Genomic DNA, 22,990 nt, shown 5'->3' with positions numbered 1-22,990 from the left:
GATACTGCTTTGAAATGGATTGTGTACTACGCTAATAGCATAGGGGATAGACAGAGAAAATAGCTAGTACTATTCTATCATTGAAAATGTTCCTTTGATGTGGATTGTATTTCTGCTTATGTCCTATCAGTTGTGCCTCAGTTAGGTAAATACAGTTTTCAAATAGATAGCCCAGAGTACTTTGAAGACTGAATGACCACTTACATATGAATAGGTAAAATATGTCATCACCCTCCCATATTGGTTTTACATTGCTTCTGCCATGCGACTAATGCCCTAAAATTGTATACAGAAAAGATGTGTTAAGATTGAAGAATGAGCAGTAATTGAAAGCAAGTGATTTTAGCATTTTAACTCAGATCTCCTATGAACAAGCCTTTCCTTCCTTTCTAGTTTCTAGCCCTCTCTTCACCGTTACATTTCTCCCCCTTGGCATACTTAATGCATTCTCAGTCGTCTCAGGTCTATTTCAGCTCATCTATTACAACACAGTTAAAAGGAACCCGCTGTGTAACTTTCGTTCTGAGTGCTGTTGTTCAAGTCTTAATTGGATTACCTAGAATTGCGTTTAATGATGGCAATATTTTTTTATATAAACTTCTTAAAAAAATACTTTAGATTGTATACAGATTACTCACTCTGTAGCTGAGAAATAAAACAGATCTCATTCTTGCTATTTATCTGGATGCAATCTAATATCAGGCAAAAGAAAGAAGGACCTGAGCAATCTGAGTCCCTGCCAAATATTTATTAGCAAAGGCAATGTAATAGTGCCATAGGTTAATCAGATAGTACAACATGCTGGTCGAGATTGCAGGCAATTAAAACAGCTTAAGCTTATGTGACAAAGATTGGACAGTGGTTTCTTTCAAAATATATTTAAAGTGAGGAGAGCTTTGTTCCGAATTTGTAAAGGTTATTGACATAACACCCCAGTAGCTAATAGAAAGAGACAGAGTTTATAACCTTTTTAAATTCAGACTTGGATACAAACCTAATGTTTACAGTACGTGTGTTTAATACAGTGCATGTAACAAGTTTTCCATTTAAGGAGAAGCTGAAATACAAATATCAATTATATTGGAAATGGACATTTTCATTTAGGGATTAGTTCATATTACAGGTCTTGTTATCCATTAATCTTAAAGGACACAAATATCAGGCATGTATCTGGGTAAGTGCCATCTTGCTGATGCCTAGGTTAAGGCATTGGAAAAATCTGACATATTGGAAATACACGATTTGCTGATTCCAACCAGATTGTCGATCATCAATGTCCGATGATTTGCGAACCGGATGGGCAGTATGGGGAAATCATGGCTCAGGTTTATGGCCCACATTAAACTTAAGATAAATACCACATTCAGATTGGGATATACAATTTTGTTAAATAAGCAGTGATCTAAATTGTCATGTAAAAGAAACGTTAACATAGAAACATAGAATTTGATGGCAGATAAGAACCACTTGGCCCATCTAGTCTCCCCCCTTTTTTAAACATATCGTTACCTCAACCCTTATTTGATCCTGTTTAAATTGCTCTACTGTCTTGGCTTCTACCACCTCTGATGGGAGCCTATTCCACTTGTCCACTACCCCTTCTATGAAGTGATTTTTCCTCAAATTCCCCCTGAACCTATTTCCCTCCATTTTCTGTGCTTGTACTTGTGTTCTAATACTTCTCTTCCTTGGAAGAATGTCTCCATTCTGTGCATTGTTAAAACCCTTGATATATTTGACAGTTTCTATTGTGTCCCCCCTTCCCCTTCTTTGCTCCAAACAACACATATTAAGATCTTTTAGTCTTTCCAGTTAAGATTTGTGATGTAGGCCATGCACCATTGTAGTTACCCTTCTTTGTACAGTCTCTAATGTATTAATATCCGTCTGAAGATATGGCCTCCAGTACTGAACACAGTATTCTAGATGAAGCCGTACCAATGACTTATACAGTGGAATTATTACTTATTAATACTTGCAGGAATAAGCTTGTTATCTTTTAAAAGTTTCCATTTATTAGTTTCTATTTTCATTTTTCTACACTGGCTTCTTGGTCAAGTTGAGAAACAAGGAGTTTAAGTTTAGCAGAGGGTGAGGGCTGGAGGTGTACATAGTTGTTGTTATAACAGTCCCAGGTGTCTGTTTTGGACTTTTAACAGAACTGCGTAGTGTAGATGTACATGTGATTACTTTGTACTTTGGTCCCAGTTGGAATCATAATAATGCTAAAAATAATAATTTTTCATGTATACCATTTGTACTAGATACGTTATCGCAGCAATGCTTTAAGTTACATTATCTTTGTTTATTTTCTCCATAGCAATAATCATCAAAGCTCATCACATTTTAGCTTGCAATTTTATAGATCGGCTTTGCTGCATGGTATTCATAAATAGCCAATAGAGGCACACACTAGAGGGACTTACAAATAACATGATGGTGCAGGGAAAAAATAACAGCTGTATACAGTACAGTATATATTCAATAACTATACAGAGAAACGGGTTCAGTATGATTTACTGACGTACACAATACTGACGGTCATAATCCTGACAGCCAATGACCTACAGTCAAAATACAGACACAGTCAAAATACTGACATTCATTATGCCAACATGTTCAAAATGCAGACATAGTCAGAATACCGACACATCAAAATACCGACATGAGTTTTCCTGAGGGAGGTTGTGTCAGTGTCAACATACTGTAGGACGACATGAACACCATCTAAATATACCGCGTCCCCTCGCATGGCTTCAGGCATGGTGCCTCGCTGCGCTTATTACCCGTCCAGGTCCATTAGGATGGTAAAGTATGAACAAGACTGTTTTGGGGGGAAAATTACTTTAAAACGCATGTTGGCATTTTGACATGTTGACATTTCAGTTGTTGGTATTCTGACTATGTAGGCATTTTGAACATGTCAGCATAATGAATGTCGGTATTTTGACCATGTTGTTATTTTGACTGTCAGTCAATGGGTGTTGGGATTATGACCTTCGGTATTGTGTCTATTGGTAAATCAACTGCTGCCTCATTCTCTTCCTGCAGTAAGTTATATGTAACTACCAATAGTTAGGGCAATGTGGAACAATCTATTTCTGTTGTAACTCTTACATCCCTCTTGATAGTATAATGGTTATTCCACAATGCTAATGGTCTTGATGAGTATCCCATAATGTCCTGTGAATAGTGCCCAGGGCTGTAGCTAAGCCTGTGCAAATGGTGCCGCAGCCCAGAACTCAAGGCCCTGGGGGTGGCACCATTGCTGCCCAAGGGCACCTGCATTTGGATTGCCTGAAATTTCAGCCTGCAACCAGTAGAGATGCTATAGAGCCATCTGGATTGTCCAAAGGATGTTCCAGGCAAACAATATGCATTGTGCAGAGCAGGCAGAAGAGTTTTAAATTGTTGGCAGCACTCTTGTTCCTGGTGGCCCCTCCACCTCAGGAGGACATCATAATGTCACTTGTTCTGGGGTGGTGCCATCACAGGGCAGAAAAATGTTCTACTTCGGTGATATTAGTGTCTTAGTCACTGCATCTAAATCCTAGGCCCAGATGCAATTCAATGTCGCAATCTTGTAGTTTCTTCAGGAAGTAATATTTCAGGGCATAGGTTTGTATTCCTGGTTAGAGATTGTCTCATGTATGTTTGTCTTGAAGTCTAACAATATTTTTTTTTTTTTACTGGTTAAGTGAGTTACCCACACTCCACCATTACAGTCCAAGATTTAAGGATATCCATGCTTGAATCCAGATTTTAAATCAAATTGACTGAGGTACTAATAAACTCAAGCAAGGAACATCTTAGAACCTTGACTGTAATGGCAGAGTTTGGGAACACTGTGGTTTTGTTGCCCTATGATTTTCTGTGTCACTGTTCTGCTGCTACATAATTGTGATCTTTATAACAAGCATTGCTGAAAATTTACATTTCCTATTGATATTCTCTTTCAGATAACTTATTACACACTATACAGCATTCAAGTGTGAAGGAAGTAGTTCTGCATAGAATTCCTACAGCAGCAATGTCTGGCTTCTTGTATTGTATTATAGGTTTGAATAATAGCTTGCCATTGACTTTTCATTATTGATGGTTATCTGGTAACAATATCTTTTCTCATAAAGTAGTCAAGTACTATAGAACCTTCACTTTATTTCCTCATATATTCCAGATAAGGGCAAAACAGTTGTGTCTTCTTGCGTTGTTGCCCACAGCACACATTGCGGCATGCAAATTGCTGCACATGCTCCTGGCACAGTACACCACGCTGCGGCACCATTCACAGCATTCGCATCTGTACTTCCCAAATTTTCGTTTTACATTTGAGTAGAATACATTCACATTAATTTTTATTATTTGCAATTGAGGCATAGGCATATCCATAATGAGTGCAAGGTGCGTGGTGCAGAGGGCCCCCACCACACACCCTGCACCCATATGATTATACTTATCCCTCCGGAGTCCCATGGCAGTGGCTGGTGCTGCAGAAAAAATTACCACCGCAACAATATTCCCGGTGATTTGCTCATGGTAATAGAGATGTCCCCGTGAAGAAGGGTGGCCATTCCGAGTTGATCGCTAGCTGCATTTGTTCGCAGTGCAGCGATCAGGCTAAAAAACTGTAGTTCTGCGCATGCGGATGTGGCACAATGCGCACACGTGACGTACGGGCACAACGAACAATGCAGTTTTAAACAGGTTCTAGCGATGCATTTCAGTCACACTGGTTGCCGCAGAGTGATTGACATGAAGTGGGCGTTTCTGGGTGGCAACTGACTGTTTTCAGGGAGTGTTCAGAAAAACGCAGGCGTACCAGGGAAAATGCAGGCACGGCTAGGCGAACGCTGGGTGGGTGCGTGACGTCAAATCTGGAACTAAATAGTCTGAAGTGATCGCAAGCGCTGAGTAGGTTTTGTGCTACTCTAAAACTACACAAATTTATTTGCAGGCGCTCTGCAATACAACGGTTCACACTTCTGCTACGCTAAAATACACTCCCAGTGGGCAGTGTAGCATTTGCACGGATGCTAAAAACTGCTAGCGAGCAATCAACTCGGAATGACCCCCAAGGTGCAAGTGTCATGTTCCTAGAGACCTACGCATGTACATTAGACTCTGGCATAAAGCTGCTTTCTGCCAGAGAGAATTGGGGGCCCACACGGAGCCTGCACACGGGTCCTCTTCTCTTAAAATGCTTCTTCTGTGAGAAAATAAGTAATGTTTCCCAAGCGACATCTGCATTTGCCATGCCACTCCCCCATTACCTCCCACAGATGTTCACTGCCCTTCACTCAGTTTGTGAATAAATCACCACTGCATTCACTGTCACTAATCAATTACTGATACATGCACAATAAAAATATATAATTGCTCAACTGGGCAGACATCGGCATTGAGTCCTCCTCTGAATCTGGTCCTTGGTCATGTGCTGCCATATAACCATGCCCTGACAGCGGCATTTCGGGGGAAAAATATGTTTGTTAGGTACATGAAAACATGCAATATATATAGTACAGTAAGCAACACTCATTGTACCATAGCTGTTTTTAATGTGTTAGTTTGATTATATTCTAGATTTGTCCAGTGGGAGCATAACAGTCATGCCACTCTATGATTAAAGAGTTTTGCTCTAAAAAAACAGAAATGATCAAACAGCAATGACTATATTTTTTTGTTCTTTCTACTCAACTAATTTTATTTTTCTCACAGCAATTAATTAAACAGTACAGATCAACACGCCAACACACAATAAATTACTATATATATTTTTTTTATAAATTACAGAAATTCCTGCTGTGACAATTATACACATTAATGGATTAAAACATACAGTTTTTCATGCAATACACAAATAATTATTCTGCTAATAAGTCAATGGAAAATAAAAACATTTTTTAAAAGAAACAACTCTAATTTAATGAATAGTTATGCCTTAGCTCACTAAACCTAATTATTAAAAGTACTTTTTAAACTTTTAAACTATATGTAGTTTGAGTTCATAGTGCTATAAAATGGATGATAAATAGCCTGTCACTTTTCTATAAGGCTGGAATTTAAATTAGGTAATGAAGATATGCCCCATGAGGGTGTCACTCTTTGAAAGTACCTCCCCTCCTGGCTTTTAGATGCATAAGTCATACCTTAGCCTTCATCACAGGTCAAGGGGGCAGCCAGAACTTTGTGGGCCCCATAGTAACATTTTGAAGGGGCCCCAGTCCCAGTGCTTCTCGAGAGACCTCTCTGCAGCACTTGTAAATTTTATTCCCAAATTAGTGCTCTAGTGTATTGTGTAAATCATAGTACTGTCATATGTCACATTGTGTCACATAGTAGTACTGACAGTACAGATAACGCAACACAGTTACCCCAATTCACATTATAACATACAGTGCCCCTAGTACATTTTATGCCACACTATAGTGCCTCAACTTTATATTGTGCCACATTACAGTGCCCCAGTTCATATTATGCAACATTATAATGTCTTCAAGATCATTATATTCCACATTACAGTAAGCAGGTCCAGGAATATACCTAAATATTTTGTAAGGCCCAAGGCAAATGTTTGTAAGGGCCCCTATGTAACACTCAATGGTGAGAAATGTATATAACACATGTAACTGTGACAGGGAAGGTGGGCCACTCTCAGCTCATAGTAGTTGCATTCCCTGCACCTTTGGTAACTATGCCCTTGCTACAGATTCCCATCACTGTTGCTTCAAGCCTCATTTTTCAGTTGTGAGCATGCAGAGTGTATAATCTACAGTATTTTCTTCACCAGTAGATTCACATGTTGCAGTGTTGCAGTTCAATATATTAGCCATAGACTCTCAATACAGCACCCATCTACCACAGCAAGAGACACTACTGAAATTCTGCTGCTGACAGAATAAAACAATATGAAGCTAGAACAAGAAGAATATGTGAGTCTGCTAGAGGCTATGAGAAGACACTAATCACTGACACCGGTCAGTGGGATGCATGATTGAAGTAGAACAGATGTAGGTTTTGTGTGAACTGTTTAGGGTGCAGTGAGATGGGTAGAACAGCTAATGGAGTTTATGTGGAAGAGGGAGTCTGGAATTTGATAAGTTTGTCTAAAGATGTACATTTCCAGACAACAATTGAAGGTTTGGGTACTGGAAGAAAGTCGTTTTGAATGATAGATGGTAATGATTGTGGATGAAAGATGCAGATCTTCTTCAAAGTGGAAGGGATCTGATGGGAGATATTTTCTATAAGCAAAAAGATGTATGTTGGTGCAGGTTTGTTAATAGTCCTATATATAAACAGAAGGATTTATATCAGATTTGATAAAATACAGACAAACAATGTAAAGATTGACAAAGCAGAGCAGCAGCATAAGAGTGTTTTGTGAGGAAGATCATATACAGTGTGTTATTATTCTGTTATATGTAGGACTGCAGAGTACAACATTCTTTCAGTAAGCTGTGTGAGTCTGACATGTGAAAGTGTGCAACCAATATGTGTTGTGAAACATAATTGGCCTCAGTAGTGCAAACTTCAACTTTGCAATTGAATAAAATTTTTATCTTGACTGTTATGAATAATTTTAAATCTGGTAAAATGTTACACAATATATATGTAAGCATTTATTGTAAAGTACCCATTTAACTATTTAAATCTCCCATTAATGTTTAAACTAATGCAAATTATTTCATGCAGCATTTTTTAAAACATAACCCAAAACCAAGCGTCGGTCCTGGGTTTTCCGGTGACTTCTCAGTGGGCTTGCAATTGATGTTTTACTAAAGACAAAAACCAATGGTAGTCCACTGAAAATACAGACTTTGGAACACAATAGAACATCAGATCACCATCAATGCTTTTCTTCTAGAATGTAGATGAATAGAAACTCTGTGTTTAATACACTGCAGCTTTTGAACCTGTCAGAGCTGACGACATACCTGCCCAAATAATAGAACTGCCTCTGGCAGGTGTGCTGGTGTAAAACACTGCACAGAGCACTATGATCTGTGCAGGTTTTGTATTATTAAAAACAGCTTAAAAAGTATAACAGTTTAAAAAATGTATGGTGTGTGGTCACAACATTTTCCAAATCATTAACCAGGCAGGGCACCTGAGTCTAAACTGTTATTGAAAAATAGTAAGGGTGGAATGACAAAGGGTCCCCCTTATTTTCCAATAACAGGCACTAGCTGGAACTAGCTGGGGAAGCTGTTATAGCAGAGGGACACCCAATGTGGGGTCTCCCAGCCATAATGGCATCTAGCCCTTGACTGGCTAGCCCAGGGCAGGAATCCCTAGAAAAGTACAGACCCAAAAATATTGGGAATCCCATCCTTAAGGGCAATCAGTTTTTCTTCACACCGTTGTGTCTTTGGGTGCGGAGGTAACTGTATTAATAAAGTATTAATAATATATTGTTCTTTTCATGTGGACTACAGGTTCCAGCAAACCAGCACAGGGCATGATGGCAGTTGGCAAACAAGTGCCAGCATATCTAGACATCAAAAACCTGCTAGCACCCATACACCAGCTGTAAAAAAAAAATCTTAAACAAAAGACAGGACTTTAAAACCGACTATTGTAATATTTTCTTAAATAATTGCACCCAAACACAACCTTCGGTTACCCATTTGTTACTCTCACAATTAAGGGGTAATCTCCACTTCGGTACCTGTAGCATCCCTGAACAAAATAATGGTATTGATGGCACTACTATCTCCTTTAGCCCCCAAGGGCGCTGTCTTGGCGTAATCCTTGACTCCTCCCTCTCCTTCAAACCACAAATTCAGCACCTCTCACAAACCTGCCATTTTCATCTAAAAAATATTTCCAGGATCAGACCCTTTCTGACCCTGGATGCTACTAGACTCTTATCCACTCACTGGTCATCTCCCGACTGGACTACTGTAATTTCCTCCTGACTGGCATTCCTGACAAATTCCTCTCTCCACTCCAATCTATCCTCAATGAAGCTGCCTGCTCATCTTCCTCACCAAACGCACTACGTCCACCTCTCCTCTCTTACTAGACCTTCACTGGCTCCCCTTCCCTTTCAGAATCTATTTCAAGCTTCTCACACTCGCTTACAAAGCCCTCACCCACTCCTCTCCCATCTACATCTCTGACCTTATCTCCCTTTACACTCCCACCCATCCTCTTCGCTCTGCTAATGCACGCCAACTCTCCTGCCTATGGATTACTTCCTCCCACTCCTACCTCCAAGATTTTTCACGTGCTGCACCACTTCTCTGGAATTCCCTACCTCTCCCCCTCAGACTCTCCACCTCTCTACAAAACTTCAAACAGGCTCTCAAGTCCCACTTCTTCACCAAACCCAGCCAAATCTCATCCTAACCCTCTGTTCTACGCTCTCTATGTACCCCATCTGTGTCACCCCTGTCTGTCTACCCCTCACCTTTAGAATGTAAGCTCTTACGAGCAGGGCCCTCTTCCCTCATGTGCTTATTCTTTCTTATTTTAATAATCTTCAACTGCACCAAATCCAGCAGTCTTCTGCCACCTGATACTTATTCCAGTGTCATCTGCTGATGTAACTATGTTTATTTATCCTGTACTTGTCCTGTACTGTCATCAACTGTAAGTTGCTGTTTTCCTGTTTGATTATTTGTTTATGCACTCTCTAATTGGGTGCTGCAGAACCCTTGTGGCGCCATATAAATGAAGGATAATAATAATAATAATAATAATAATAATAATTGCAAATAAGAGGTCACTCAGGAACTTTCTCCATAGGAATGAAAGTGACCATGCTGATTGGTCAGAGCATGCAAACTGACCAAAATAATTCCCTGGGTGGGATGGATCAAGCATTGCATTTTGAATGTAATACATTCTGGCACTCATTGCATGCATAGAAGTGTTTAGTAACATGGTATGCATGTACAAATGCGATGTAAATCTGATAAGAGCTGTACTTTGCGATGAGAGGACTTTTTGACCCGGGAGGTTTATGACCCGGGAGTGCTTCTTCACACGCGCGACCCTTAGCCAGGGCATGTGTGAGCCACGGGGAACACTGGGAGGGGATCCCTCTCAAGCAATTATGCTAAAAAAAGCCAACAGGCTTCTACTATGCATCACCATCTATAGATGGTGATGTCGTTGCCTATATATTTTCAAAGCTTGGTACATGTGATGTTAGTGTATTAGAATGCTTAATATTTGTAGACACTCCCTTACTAATCTGTGTAAGCCTGAATCTTCAGTGATGGTCCCTGGACCAGGCGGATGCTGGGAAGTGGGTGGGCCAGTGTGCAGTGTGCCTGGAGTTGGTGAGGGAATAAACAGCACAGCAGTGAACTCACATGTCTCTGTGTCCTGATGACTGGATTTACAAACGTATGAACAAAACATGGTATCAGAAGAAGTTTAAATTGGACTGCTAGTGTTCTCAGAGTGTGAAAGAATCTTGCAGAAGTCTGTGGCTGTGATACTCTGTGTCTGCAAAGCCTGCCGTGTACTCCTATCTTCAAACAGTGAGTAACCATGGATAAACTAGCTCCTCCAACCGGCATTCTGATGTCTGATAACTTGTCTGAAAACTGGAAAAGATTTAAGCAAAGGTTTAATATATATCTTGCTGCATGTGGAGCTGATTCAGAGGCTGACAATGTGATAGGAGAGAATGTGCTGGACATTTATAATAGTTTTCAGTTTGATGAGGGGCAGAATATGGTGCTATCTTCTATAATGCAAAAGTTTGAAGATTACTTTGTGCCAAGGAATAATGTGACATATGAAAGATATAAGTTTTTCACATGTGATCAGAAGTCTGTAGATGGATTTTATCAGTATGTTACAGAGCTGCAATCACTCAGTAAAACCTGTGAGTTTGGTGATTTAAAGGATTCACTGATTAGAGATCGTATTGTCTGTGGAATACCTGATAATGGACTCAGATAGAGATTGCTGAGAGAGCAAGACCTAACACTAGAAAAGGCACTGACTATGTGTAGATCTGCAGAAATAACTAGATTTCAAGCCAAAAAGTTACACAGGGAAGCTGATGTGCATGTAGTGCAGAAAACAGAGCCATGCAAACCTCCATTCTCAAGAATGAAGCAGTCTAAGCCACAGTCTAATACGGAAATGTGTAGTAGATGTGGAAATGCTTACAATCCTGAAATGTGCCCTGCTTATGGTAAAACCTGCATGAAATGTGGTAGACTTAATCACTTTGCCAAATGCTGTAAAATTAAAAGTGAAACAACCAAAGTGCATGCTGTTAAACAAACAGATGAATTATTTGTGGATTGCATTGAACTTTGCAGTGCAGATAAGAAAGAATGGATTGTCCCTTTAACTGTGAATGAGATTGTCATTCCCTTTAAGCTTGATACTGGTGCGCAGGTGAATTTAATATAATTTCAAGACTATAAGACTTTTAGAGTAAAACCTAAAATTCATCCAGCCAAAGTGAAAGTTACAGGGTACACTGGGGAGGAAATTCCTGTGAAAGGTACATGCTTAGTGACACTGAAATATAAGGGACAACAGTTTAAAACATCTCTACTGATTGTGGATAAAAATGTGCAACTGATTCTAGGATTAAGTTCCTGTTAGAAACTAAGCTTGCTAAAGAAAGTTTTTATGGTGACATCACAAGTAGAAGATGACTGCAAATCGATGTTTACAGAATACAGAGACTTGTTTGAAGGTCTAGGTTGTTTGCCTGGAGAGCATAAAATAAATATAGACACGCAAGTTTCTTCAGTGATACACCCCTGTAGAAAAGTGACGTTTGTGCTGAGAGAAAAGCTGAAACAAGATTTAAATCGCATGGAAGCCTTGGGTGTGATACAGAAAGTTGATGAGCCTAATGAATGGGTAAGCTCCCTAGTAATTGTTGAAACGAAAAATGGACAACTCAGAATATGTCTACACTCCAGAGATTTAAACAAAGCTATTAAACGAGAACATTTCAAACTACCAACCAGAGATGAAATCATGTCGCAATTTGCCGGAGCAAAATGGTTCAGTAAATTGGACGCATCTTCAGGATTCTGGCAAATGAAGCTAGATGAGGCCAGCTCAAAGCTTTGTACATTTAATACACCAGAAGGTCGATACAGATTTCTTCGACTACCATATGGAATATTGTCTGCTCCAGAAGTATATCACAAAAAGATACACATGATTTTTGAACATATTCCAGGTGTTGAAACAATGATGGATGACATTATTGTCTTGGGATCTACAAAGGAAGAACATGATTCAAGATTGATACAAGTAATGGAACTTGTCAAGAAAGTGAATCTAAAGCTAAACAAGGACAAACGTGAATTTGGCGTGAATACTCTTACCTTTATGGGCGACGTGGTCACGGATCATGGTGTAAAACCAGACCCAAGGAAAATATCAGCCATAGTGAACATGGAACATCCTAACAACAAAGATGACGTCAGAAGATTCCTAGGAATGATTACTTACTTAGGAAAGTTTATTTCTCAACTCTCTGAACGAACAGCCTATCTTAGATGGTTGTTGGACAAAGATAACGAGTGGATGTGGTCACATGAACAAGAAGAAAGTTCGCAAAACTTGAAACAGATCATTACAGAGCAACCAGTGCTAAAATTCTTTGATCCTGCGAGAAGAATAAGAATTTAAGCAGATGCTTCACAATTTGGCCTAGGCTCAGTGCTGTTACAAGAACATGAGGATACATGGCAACCAGTAATCTATGCATCAAGAGCACTGACAAGTGCTGAAACAAGGTATGCTCAAATAGAAAAAGAACTTCTAGTGATCACATATGCATGTGAGCGATTTCATCAGTTTGTGTATGGTCAAACATTTTCAGTGGAAACTGACCACAAGCCATTGATAGCTATCATGACTAAATCATTACATGACTGTCCCATGAGAATTCAACGAATGCTTATCAGACTACATAAATATGATGTACACTTGCTGTACTGTCCCGGAAAATACATGTACATTGCTGATACACTTTCTCGTGCTGTGAACAAAAGTGAAGGTTCCAAAAGTCTGATGGATGAAGAGAAAGAAGCCTATGTTAATTTGATCGTAGCTTCTCTACCAGTGTCTCTTGCAAGACAAGAACAGACTAGGAAAGAAACTGAGACAGATGACACAATGAAAGTGTTGAAAGATATCATTCTGAAAGGTTGGCCAGCAGAAAAACATGCATGACCGCTGTCTATCCATGATTATTGGATGTACCGCAGTGACCTTACAGTTGTCGATGGTATTATTTATAAAGGCAATAGGTTTGTCATGCCTGCACGACTAAGAAAAACTATGCTGTTCAAGAAACATGAAGGCAACTTAGGAGAAGAAAAATATAAGCGGAGAGCGCGTGAAGTTATGTATTGGCCAAGAATGAACCAAGACATAGCACAGACTACAGCTACATGTGAATTATGTCTTACGTATAGACCGAAACAACAAGTTGAGCCACTGAGTCCTCACGCAGTGCCAGAGAGACTGTACCAGAAAGTTGGTGCAGACTTGTTTGATTGAAATAGGAAAATGTACATTGTCGTGACTGATTATTACTCTAACTACCCTGAGGTGAAGACAATACATACAACTACTAGTAAAGCTTTAATCAATTGCATGAAATCAATCTTTGCAAGGCATGGTGTTCCTATGGAAGTGTTCACTGACAATGGTCCACAGTTTTCCAGTGCTGAACTTAGACAATTTGCTGATGAGTGGGAATTTGTCCATACTACGTCAAGTCCCCACTATCCACCCTCAAATGGGTTGGTGGAAAGTTCAGTAAAAACTGTAAAGAGTCTCATGAAAAAAGCTCAAGAAGGTAAAGAAGATTTCTACAAAAGTTTTTTAATCTACCGCAGTACACCTTTACAGAATGGACTTTCTCCTGCACAAATTCTGATGGGAAGGAGGATTAGAGCAAATCTCCCGATACATGATGAACTGCTTAATACACATAACTCAGCGTTGGTCAGACTGAGTAAGGAACGTCAACAGGCGAAACAGAAACTGTTCAATGACAGGCAAGCAAAAAGCTTATCTGATCTAAAATCAGGTGACCAAGTCCGTCTCAGAGATCACGAGAAAGGTATTTGGGTGCAGAAAGGTATTGTGCAAGCACAAGTAGCACCAAGATCTTATACTATACGTACAGAGCATGGAACGGAAGTAAGAAGAAATCGGGTGGATTTACGATCTCAACCTAACCATAGTGAAGACAACATGACTGAAGAACACCCTTCATCTGACATGTATGATGATCCTGATAATGGTGAACAAACGACGATTCTAGAAAGGTCCAACATGGTCGATGAAACACAGACTGTGTATGAAAGACCCAAAAGGGAAATACGCAGACCTGAGAGACTCATTGAAACGTGTTGGATGATGTTCTTAATATGACGTTGTTAATTGTTGCATTGAAGCGTACAGGGCTTATCTTTAAAGAAAAGAGGATGTGATGTTAGTGTATTAGAATGCTTAATATTTGTAGACACTCCCTTACTAATCTGTGTAATCCTGAATCTTCAGTGATGGTCCCTGGGATGAGGGGGATGCTGGGAAGTGGGTGGTCCAGTGTGCAGTGTGCCTGGAGTTGGTGAGGGAATAAACAGCACAGCAGTAAACTCACATGTCTCTGTGTCCTGATGACTGGATTTACAAACGTATGAACAAAACAGTACATATGGGAAATTTGGTCAGACATCAGAAAATGGGAGTTTTGGGAATTTCTGACCACGTTTTGCTGTTAATACATCTGCTCTCAATATTTTTATAGACTTATTTCTAACTATTGTATGCAAATCATGGTGGGCATTATCCTACAAAATATTATAAATATAAATGTACTGTTATTTGAACATCTTCTACCTAAATGTGACAAAAAATAACAGACATAAAGGCAGTATTACTGTAGCATCTAGAGAAGACAGGAGCTCTGGGATTATAGATGCATTTTTTACAACCCAAACAGTAGGGAAACCATTAGTATGTTATTTTTTGCATGTAGTATTGCAGCTTCATGTTGTCTTAGAAAATTAATAGATGACACAGACAGGGCCGTTTCTTGGGGCATGCGAGCAGTGCAACCGCACTGGGTGCCCGCCGCGGCACTAACTGTGGCTCCCTGCTTCCCCCTCCTATTTCTCTCTGAGTAACCCACTCGGGGGGCGGAGTTTCACGGAATGACGCGGTTGCGTTGTAACGTCACGACGCAACCCCGTCACTCCGCTAAACTCCTCCCCCCTCCCCGAGCGGAGTACAGAGGGGGATCCAAGTTAGGAAGAGGGAAAGGCCGGCGCAAGGAGCGACTGGTGAGGCAGGCCGAAGAGCGGTAATCGCCTCTGTAAGTATTCTCTCTCTCTCTCAATGTGTAAAATGGGGACAACTGCCGTAATGTGTGAAATGGGGACTCTTGCCTGCCGTAGTGTGGGGATTTAATGTATCAAGGGCATTGCAGTGTGTGGTATAATATGGTGCAGGGGGCATTACTGTGTGGGGCTTAATATGGTAGAATTTTTTTATCCTGTGGTGGTCGTGATCTATTGGAGCAAGGTCAAAAATTGGATTGTGAGGTAGTCTTTTCAGACGAGGCCATGCCCATTTAAATGAGGCCACTCCCATTTAGATGAGGCCACGCCCCCTTTGCGGGGTGAGCACGCAAGTTGTTGTTTTATTATATAGGTGGGGGGCACATTTTTTTTATGTCATGGGGTGGCGCATTTTTATATCTCGCACTTGGAGCCAAATTGGCTAGAAACAGCCCTGGACACAGATAACATCTCCTTGCCAATAGTGTAAATACTAAAATGATTTATTCTAAGCTTCGTAAACAAGTGTCATACACGATTTGACAAAAGGCTTTTAGGTACTGTAGGAGGCAATTTGTGCTTGTCCATGTGCTACCATTTAGATTGCCATAAAATAGAACATGAAATATTTCTGTTAAAAAAGAAGTGAAAATACCTATGTATTCCAAATGTAGCCAGGAAGATTTCTCACTCCAAAGCAGTATTGTTGATTAATTATTGCTCAGTGAAGCAAGATAGCAAATTACTTAAAGCTGGATATATTATGGATATCAGTGTCTTTTGTCTTACCCGCGTAGATCTTACACATTTACTGTAGTTAACAATTATATTGGTTATCATCATTATCTGTTTGTCATTATATATAAATATATATATATATATATATATATATATATGGATACAGTATATGTTCACTGTGTATTTGCAAACAGACTATTTTGTATGACTGCCTATAAAATGAGTACTTGCAAGAAGCTATTCCCACTGAAAACAGGTTTTACAGCTTCTTATTGATTACAGTGATTTGATAAATAGTGACACTGTAAACTCTGACACTTTGGTAATTATTGCAATTTTAGATACATATAAAGTACTGTTTACCTAAAGTTGACTGCACTATGTACAAATTGCATGAGTAAACTGTATGCTTTAACGCGTTCAGAATTTTAAACATTTCATTCATATAAGTTTTTAACGGTATGGACCTAAATGTGAATCACACACAATGTCCTTGTACAGCCAGGCTTGGACTGGCACACAGGGGTACAGGGTAAACCACCAGTGGGCCCCACTGCCTGGGGGCCCACCTCCTATTCTAAGGATCAGGTTCCAGACTGTGCACTTGAATTATACATTATACATATGTTATCTTATACTGGACTATGGTCTATTTTCAACAGTGCATTGCTGTTATTAATCTGGTATATTATCATGCATGAAAGAAGAAGTGTATACCAAGATAGATATAGACAGGCGCACGTATGGGTGGTTTCTCCTAGCAGCTGTAATGGGAGATAGTCAGTCTCCCCAGAAAATAGATACCAGTAAAATGAAATACAGCGCTAAATATATTTAAAACAATTTAATCCACAATATAAGACAATTAAAAATTAGGAAGTGTATCTGTTGGACAACACACACAGGTATTGAATTTTCAGGACTTGCCCACCAATATGGGCACCTCTTTAAATAGTCAATATCCAGCGTTCATATGGTAATTACTCACACATGGCCATGTTATCTCAGCATGAAATGTTCCAGCTAAGAAAGAAGTTCCAAACTGTGTTCCAAATAGAGGAATCCAATTAGTTAAGCTCGTTCGGCGACGGCAATGGCAATGTTGGATCCTGGTTCACAGATGATCTTTCGCTGTTATCACTGTTTCAGCTGGAAATTCTGATCAAATGGACCATGCTGAGTGGAGCAATCATTTAGCTGGAGATTAGCAATCATGTGAAGAGTGCTAGGTGGAGCAGTCCAGTACCTGGTGTTGAAAAGCTGATGCGTTTCACCACTCTTGGTGGCTTTTTCAAAGGTAGACTGGTCCCTTCAACTGACTCTCCTTATAAAGGGGAACTTATGTCATCAATTAGGGACCATAATTAGCTAATTAGCATATACAAATCCCAATACTTAAAATATCCAATAAAATACATACAGAAACAGTAGTATAAGTAACATTCACATAGGTTATATTAGATAAACTTTATTATTCCATGTAATAAACAAATGGAATGAAGCTGGAGACAAAGAACACGCTGATTGTTTACATGAATTAAGTCACATGATCGGAATTCAGGTCACATGGGCCAATTACAATCTGGCTCCATTGTGACCACTTCCTATCATGTGATAAGACCTTAAAACTGACATTCTAAAATAATGTCTATAAATTAGTTAGTTGTGAATGAAAACCTAATGTAAGGCTGCCTGACTGCATTCCACAAAATGCAGCCTCATTATATTTTGCCCTTATATGAAATGCATGAATTAATGGCCCGGGTTGCCGATCACGTGACCGCAACTCGGCCATTAATTATTGTTTGCCATGAGCAACTTCTCCACTGGCTAACTTCTCCATTTTTATCACTGCTTAGTACATGTCCCCCTTAGGCCCAGATTTATTAAGCCTTGGAGAATGATAAATTGCACGGTGATAAAGTACCAACCAATCAGCTTCTAACTTCCATGTTACAGGCTGGGTTTAAAAAATGACAGGAGTTGATTGTCTGGTACTTTATCACCGTGCAAAATTATCACTCTCAAGGCTTGAAAAAATCTATCTTAAGCTGAATAGTATTTAAAGAAGTTGACTAAATACTCGATTCAAACCACATGTTAGCCCCATGTTATGGTGGTGGGAGTTGCTTCTGTTTAATCCTTATACTGTAGCTGGGAGTATATCTAACAAATAGATGTAAGCTGAGGGCTACATTTGTAGATTCTTAAGAAATATTTTCTGAGTTGGGTTCAATATGCCGGTGCTTGGGATGATGGCCACCAGAATACCGACTGCAGCACCCCTATGGTAAGAATTCCGATAGTATATTTACCTTCCCCAAATCCACCCTAACCCTCTATTCCTGCAGCCTAAATCTAAGGGGTCTAACTGGGTGGTAATTTGCATTTTGCACATAGACAAAGTTTATCAAGGGCATGGAGATGGATTGGTGGCCTTTGCAGAATTATGCATATCGTAGATATATGCCTGTTTGACAGGGATAGGGCTGGTGCAAGTATGCAGGGATAATGATAATGGATATTAAAATAAGCCTATAGATAGGGGCTGTGCATTTAATACATACAACTCAGCATGTGGACACATATACAGATTTTTCTCAGTGAATACAATGACTTGTGATCCACTTTGCACTGGCATCATTATGGGGCTGATTCTGAGTTGGAAGCAATGCAAAAAGGGCAAGTACGTAACTTTGTTCCAGTGGCGGAATTTACCTATAGGCTGTAGGACTGCAGCCCTTCAGGTAAAATGCACCACCAAGTCCAGTGTCACTCAAGCCAGATGCAGTCTGTGACTGCACTGGCTTTACTGTTACTGGCAGTGACTTCCTATTGGAAGTCCTACCTGTCAGTCACAGACACTACAGGCAGTCCAATTGAGCATTTTTTTCTCCCTCTGGGACTGCCAGACCGGACTGTTATTAGCAAAGAGCTGACTTCCTGTAGTAAGCAACTCCCTGCCTCATCAGCCCTACTTAGCTTCTATGGGCTGCAACTGATGCTGTGCATAGAAGCAGGGGCAATTTTGTCAGTCACAGGCACTACAGGCAGTCCGAATGGGAGGTGTTTTCTCTTACGTCCTAGAGGATACTGGCAATCCATTTAGTACCATGGGGTATAGATGGGTCCACTAGGAGCCTTGGGCCCTTTAAGAATTTGACAGTGTGCACTGGCTTTTCCCTTTATGCCCCTCCTCCTAGACTCAGTTTAGAAAATGTGCCCAGAGGAGCCGGTCACGTCACTGGAAGCTCCTGAAGAGTTTTCTGCATTTATTTTGTATGTTTGTTATTTTCAGGCAGGTCAGGATGGCACCAGCCTGACTGCTTCATGAAATTTAGGAAGGGGAACGGCCCAACCTCTTGAAGGGTTAATGGTCCCATTCCCCACTAACAGGACACTAGCTGCTGAGGGAACGTTTCGCAAGCCCCACCATGGCGAGTGTACATTCCTGCAACACGCTGTCATTATGGCGGCATCAGGGTACGGAGACACACAACTTCTATGGGGGGGCGGATGATCTCCAGACTCAGTACACAGTGCAGACACACCGCTTCTGAGGGAACAAACTGAGTCAAAGTACACTACGTGTGTACACAGTACCCAGAATGGTATTACAGACCGCGCGCCATTAAAGGGGTATGGCTTCACTATGAGTGGATCCAGAAGCTAAACAGTGCCATTTTCCCTCTACAGTGGACACAGATGCTGACTGACAGGGATGCACAGCTCCTCTGGAGAGACTCCAGATTTCCTCAGAGGTAGCAGCGGGTCATAGCAGAGGGGGAGCGCTTACTAGTGTTCTAAGTCCCCAACCTGGTTACTTAGTCTGCGACCTGGCTAAGCTTGACATTAGCAGTAAGTGCGCTATGGGCTGGCTCCAGGCTATCTCTGTGTCTCTCTTGAAGGGCTCTTTGTGGGTTAATTCTGCATTTAACCTGTTCCTGTGTGTGTGTGTGTGTGTGTGTGTGTGTGTGTGTGTGTGTGTGTGTGTGCTGTCACTGTCACAGTATGTCAGACAAAGAGTGTGTTTCATCTAAGGCATAGTGTTCCTCTTTTCCAGGGGGTTCATTGCAGTGTACTCAGTGCAGTGCATCCTCCTAGACTAGCGGGGCAGAGCCAGCTTTGCTGGATTCCATTAGGGGAATGATTTCCAATATTTCTTCTAAATTGTCCAGAAACGAGAAAGAGATGCAATACTTAAGACAATTATTGACTGAGTTTATAAACAGAGACTCAGTACCCAAACCAGCATCTCAGTCCCCTACCATTTGTCTGCAAAAACATCCTTTGGCCCATATCCTGCAGTCTGTCTCTGAAGATGAGGGGCCAGACATGGAGGAGGGAGAGGTTGGGTAGGCTACTCTGTCCCAGGGATAAGAGACTCTCATAGAAGCTATCAGATAAGTTCTGCATATCCCTGATAAGGTAACAGAGGAGACTGAGGAATCGTATTTTAATATAAAAAAGAAATCCTCAGCCACTTTTCCTGTGTCAAAGGAACTAAATTCTCTGTTTGAAGAACCATGGGTGAATCCTGATAGGAAATTTCAAATCTCTAAAAGATTGATATCATCTTTTCCCTTTCCTGCTGAGGATATCAAAAAATGGGAAAATCCACCGATGCATCAGTATCCAGCCTGTCACGAAAAATGGTATTGCCTGTCCTGGGTGCAGCCTCCCTAAAAGACACAGCTGATTGTAGAATTGAGAATACACTCAAATCCTTGTATACAACTGCTGGGGTGGCCCATAGACCCACTATAGTATGTGGGTGGATTACTAGGGCCATCGCCAAATGGTCGGGTAACCTAATTGAGGGGTTAAGTACCTTGCCTAAGGAGATTATTTTACTCCAGCAACATATACAGGACCATGCAAATTTTATGGTGGAAGCCATTAGTGTGCAGTATCGTGTTAATATCCCGCACTGGACATACAGTCATATTTTAATAAAATGTTGACACATTAGATTCAAAACCAGCTAATCGCTATATGCCACTCAATAAGTGTATTCATTCTATTGCACCCCCTATAAACTATAAATATCTCAATTAGAACAATAAATTGTAAGTGGTGAATATATTAATTCATTTAATTAAAGTGATGACAAAAATATATTAAAATGAGTGGCATATACATTTAAGTTCTGCCACTTAAATTACCCCATTTATTTTATGGAAGAATATTAAAGGTTACATTTTAAATTATTACAATCATATCATACTCATATATAACAATTTTTTGTCTAAAAGAGTGCTCCAAAAAGCAATCTATTTCTTTTGTTGTTTCTTTTCAACAAACATTTTGTTTTAATGGTGGAAGCCATAAAAGAAATAGGCTTGCTTAATGCACGCACCACTGCTATGGCAGTGTCAGCACACAGAGGCTTATGGCTATGCTATTGGACTGCAGACGCGGACTCCATAAAAGGTGTGGAAGGCCTACCCTTCACAGGAGAGGCCTTATTTGGAGATGAACTAGACAAATGGATCTCCAAAGCTACTGTGTGTAAGTTCAGGTATCTTCCTTCTGCAGCTCCCCCAGCCAGTAAAGCCTACTCAGGACCTGATCTACAGTCCTTTTGGACTGCCAAGTTTAAGGGCAAATCCAGAGGTTCTTCTACAGCCAACAGAGGTGCTAGAGGTAAACCACGAAAACCAGCAACTGCTGGTTCACAGGAACAGAGCTCAAGCTCTGCTTCCTCTAAGCCTTCAGCATGACGGTGGACCACGATGCCTGAAAGACTGGCAGGTGGGAACCCGACTAAAATTTTTCAGTCATATGTAGACAACATCATGCCAGGATCCCTGGGTCATAGATTTTATTTCCCAGGGCTACAGACTGGAGTTTCAGGAGCTCCCACCTCACAGATTCTTCAAATTAGGCTTACCAGTTTCACAGGAAGCAAGTATAACCTTGCAGGACGCCATTCAAAAACTGGTACAGACTCAGGTCATTGTTCCTGTTCCACCTCATCTGCAAAACAAGGAATATTATTCAAACTTGTTTATAGTACTGAAACCAAAGGGTTCGGTAAGACCGATTTTGAACCTCAGGTCATTAAACCCTTACTTACGAGTGTTCAAATTCAAGATGGAGTCTCTGAGAGTGGGGATCTCAGGTCTGGAGGAGATGGGGAATTCCTAGTGTCACTGGATATCAAGAATGCGTGCCTTCACATTCCGATCTGGCCGCCTCATCAGGCTTATCTGAAGGCCTGCCACTACCAGTTCCAGGCCCTGCCATTTGGTCTCTCCACGGCAGCGAGAGTGTTCACCAAGGTGATGGCAGAGATGATGCTGGTACTCTGCAAACAGGTAGTGAACATAATTCTGTACCTGGATGAACTTCTGATAAAGGCACCGTCCAGGGAGCGGTTGTTGGACAACATTGGCCTCTCAACCAGACTAATCCTTGATCACGGGTGGATTCTGAACTTACCAAAATCTCACCTGGAACCGATGCAGAGGCTTTCCTTACTGAGAATGATACTGGACATGGAATCTCAGAGAGTGTTCCTTCACTTGGGGAAGGCTATGGAAATCCAGTCGATGGTTTGGGCTGTCCTGAAGCCAACCCGGATCTCTGTGTATCTGTGCAGTTGCCTTCTGGGGAAAATGGTCGCCTCTTACGAGGCACTTCAGTATAGAAGGTTTCATGTGAGGTCCTTCCAGATGGATCTGTTGAACAAATGGTCTGTATCGCATCTTCACATGTACCAGAGAATCTGTCTGTCACCAAAATTCAGAATCTCACTTCTGTCGTGGCTACAGAATTCTCCCCTCGTCGAGGGTCGGAGGTTCAGGATTCAGAATTGGATTCTGCTAACCACAGACGCAAGCCTCAGAGGTTGGGAAGCAGTCACCCAGGGGGTGCAGTTTCAAGGAAGATGGTCAAGTCAGGAAGTCATCCTTCCAATAAACATCTTGGAATTCAGGGCAATATACAATGCCCTT

Source organism: Pseudophryne corroboree, chromosome 2, assembly GCF_028390025.1.
Source record: "Pseudophryne corroboree isolate aPseCor3 chromosome 2, aPseCor3.hap2, whole genome shotgun sequence".
Classification (NCBI taxonomy): Eukaryota; Metazoa; Chordata; class Amphibia; order Anura; family Myobatrachidae; genus Pseudophryne; species Pseudophryne corroboree.
Note: the sequence above shows the minus strand (reverse complement) of the source record.